The sequence below is a fragment of the Sinocyclocheilus rhinocerous genome, unplaced genomic scaffold, assembly GCF_001515625.1.
Source record: "Sinocyclocheilus rhinocerous isolate Xijiao unplaced genomic scaffold, SAMN03320098_v1.1 scaffold1078, whole genome shotgun sequence".
Taxonomy (NCBI): Eukaryota; Metazoa; Chordata; class Actinopteri; order Cypriniformes; family Cyprinidae; genus Sinocyclocheilus; species Sinocyclocheilus rhinocerous.
Window position 1 is genome coordinate 76,630 of NW_015649572.1, and position 3,459 is coordinate 80,088.

At 34.6% G+C, this 3,459-nt stretch overlaps 1 protein-coding gene across 1 annotated transcript in view; it reads left to right on the top strand.

Annotated features, from left to right (window-relative positions):
* The window catches only part of LOC107710741 (ceramide kinase-like), a 34,263-nt gene extending 32,208 nt beyond the window's left edge, over window positions 1-2,055 (top strand). The window contains 1 exon segment of the mRNA XM_016515580.1: window positions 1,530-2,055. The gene's annotated coding sequence lies outside the window, so the exon portion shown is untranslated.
* Window positions 2,056-3,459: the final 1,404 nt, after the last annotated feature.

Genomic DNA, 3,459 nt, shown 5'->3' on the forward strand with positions numbered 1-3,459 from the left:
CAAAAAAATGTCAATTCGTTATTATTTACTCACCCTCCAGTTGTACCAAATTTGTACGAGTTAGTTTCTTCTGTTGAACATAAAAGAAGATATTTTGAAGAATGTTGGTAACCAAACAGTTGCTGGTTGCCATTGATGTCCATAGTGTGGAGAAAAAAAAATACAATAAAAGTAAATTCCTCAACTATTCCTTTAAAAAGTTAGCATGAAGTAATATACGTCACAGACAGTGAAGCCTACATTAAATCAAATTTACACATGATCAGTACATATTATCCAAATGGATAAATCCCATAAAACATACATTTTGACCAATTCTAATGTATCATCATGTCCCAATCTTACCACAGTTGGTTTTGTTTTCCCGACATTTCATGCATGGAAATGTAGCATTAGAGATCTAGACACTGACAGCTACACAGTGTCACTGCAGGGTCAGTGTATGTACGGCTGTTCATCAGACGGAATGTAAATGTAAATACTGTAGCGCTCTTTGCATTGTCTTCCTTGGTTGCAACCCCCGAGAATATTTCCTCCCTTTATAATGAATTTTGTGTTTGTGTTTCCTATGCTGATGTCTTATTTCTTATGAAAGCTGTTATTGTTCCTGCGGTATCGAAGAATGAAGTTTATGATAGACAGAGAAATTGCTTTTCGCTGTTGTGCATGTCAGCTGCATTATTATGCAATTTTTTAAGTGTTTCCTTGAGCTGTACTTGTGATTTGAGGGTATGGATTTCCCATGATGCATCTGTAAAGGCAACACAACTTCTGTAGCTATTACTTGTTCACGTCCTTCATAGACTGAAAGATTGTAGGGAAGCTCATTTTTGCCACATAAGAAAAAAACTGTTTTGGTAAATCATAATTATGACATTAAGTCATAATTGGGTCATAATTAAGTCATTATTGAAAACTGAAATAAAAATATTTTTAAAAATACTAATAAAAATAACAATTATTTTAATCATAATTAAAAATGACTAAAAATAAAAATGGCCATAATAAATAAAAGTCATAATTATAATATTAAAAGGTCATAACTGAAAACTGAAATAAAAATAAATTAAAGCTAAATAGAAATACAAGAAAATACTGATAAAAAATGACAAAAACATAAAATTGATAAAAGAAACTTGATAAAACTGACAAAACGTTTTTTTGTTTTACTTTATAATAATTTTGGATTTTTATCTCAATTGACTTAGTATCTCAAAATTTTGACTTTTGTTATAATTTGTCATAATCTCATAATTTTTATTTACCAAAGCTTTTTTTTTTCTCCTGTGGAAATGGGCTTCACATGATTGTCATGTGTGTGAATCTCGGGAAGAAATCCCCAAGTAACATTTCACGCTGAAATTAAAAAGAAAATTAAGAAACTATATTCTTCAACGACAATGAAAACCTTTTTGAAATTTAATTGAATTATGTATTTTTGCATTGCATTGTGACATTATTTTCATGACTGATAAGAACATTTTCTTTTAATTATTGTAGTGAAATATGACCAGGATATTTCTTGACAGATCACCCCTGTATACTAAGGACCATGGAAAAGATGTCCTCATATGCGACCAGGCAATTCAGATGTCACGAGAACCTCTGCTGTTTATTCTATTATATCTATTCTACTATTGTTGGTAGCCTACTTCAGACCTAATCAATCCCAGTACATGCTGTGTACGCACATGATGTTCCACCAACTTTCCCTACTGATCCAAAGATACCATTCACAACCCATTTTAATTACTTGAATGTGGCCACGGTTTTCACCTTTGTGCTGCCCTGGCAGCGGCTGTTCATTTACGGCTCATGACAGGTGACAGTATAATGTACTACAATGGTTGTCCAGTACTGTTTGTGTGTTTTCAGCTTAAGTTAAACCGAGTGCTCTCAGTAGGGTGTCACCTTATGCAGTCAAGCACTTGTCAAGACTCAGTAATGACTGATAATGAAGTCATCTTGCAGGACTCGAGATGATGTGTAAGACCTGACGTTTATTTTGATGTGCTGAATGAAATGCAAAGCAAATCCATGAATAAAGTTTATTGAACAGTCGTTAGTGTTCTGAGTGGTCAGTTTTGGAGATTCGTTGAAGTAAGGATGTAAGTGTGAAACTCACTAAAACTGTCATGAACAATGGCAAAATCATAATAAAATATGCAAAATAAAATTAGATTAGAGATTAGACTATTTTATGACATTTAATATTCTCGTTACTACAAAGCCCATTTGTAACATAGTAGTAATATTTGTTACTAGAATCTTGGAATCTAATTTCTTGGATTCTCATGTGAAAGAGAATGAAACTTCTGTCATTAATTACTCACCCTCATGTCGTTCTAAACCCATAAGACCTCCGTTCATCTTCGAAACACAAATTCAGATATTTTTGATGAATTCTGAGAGCTCTCTGACCCTCCATAGACAGCAAGGATACTACCACGATCAATGTCCAGAAACGTAGCAAGGACATCGGTAAAATAATCCATGTGACATCAGTGGTGCAACCGTAATTTTTCAAAGTTATGAGAATATTTTTTGTGCGCAAAGTAAACAAAAATTATGACTATTTAACTATTTGTCTCCTCCGCGTCACCCTGGCGCCGTTTTGGAGAGTATCCACTGAACGTATGCTGTTCTGTGTCAGCCGCACCACTCGGATACATTGTCTACGTTGTTTACGCTTTGATCTGAACGAAAACAATGTATCCACGTGACGCAGCTGACACAGAACAGCATACGTTGTTCACGTTCAGCTGATACTCTCCAAAATGGCGCTATAGGGTGACGCGGAGGAGACGAATTGTTGAATAAAGTCGTAATTTTTGTTTTATTTGCGCACAAAAAGTATTCTCATAGCTTCGTAAAATTACGGTTGAACCACTGATGTCACATGGACTATTTTAACGATGTCCTTGCTACGTTTCTGGACCTTGATCGTGTTAGGATCCTTGCTGTCTATGCAGGGTCTGAGAGCTCTTGAAATTAATCAAAAATACCTTAATTTGTGTTCCGAAGATGAACGAAGGTCTTACGGGTTTGGAACACATGAGGGTGAGTAATTAATGACAGAATTTTTATTTTTTTGTGTGAACTATCCCTTGAAGGTGGATCAGGACAATAAATGGAAAAGAATATAGAAATATGGTAATTTTTAATCAGTGGTGCTGAATTGGTTTTACTTTCAGGTGATCCAAAAGAGTACCAAAATTGTTAATTGTACAAAACTAAACAAAAATCAAACATTTAAATTTATCAACATAACCGTGAACGTCATAAACCCAATAATGTGCAAAACTGAGTGTTGTTTCTGCTGTACTTTAACAGTAACAAAACACATTGTAGTTGGCACAAACCATGTTTATCCTTGTTCATAGGTTTCGAGGATGAGGGGTATGTCATGCAACCTGTCCATGTCCACATCCACCCAATTTGACTAACTTGTACCAAGCG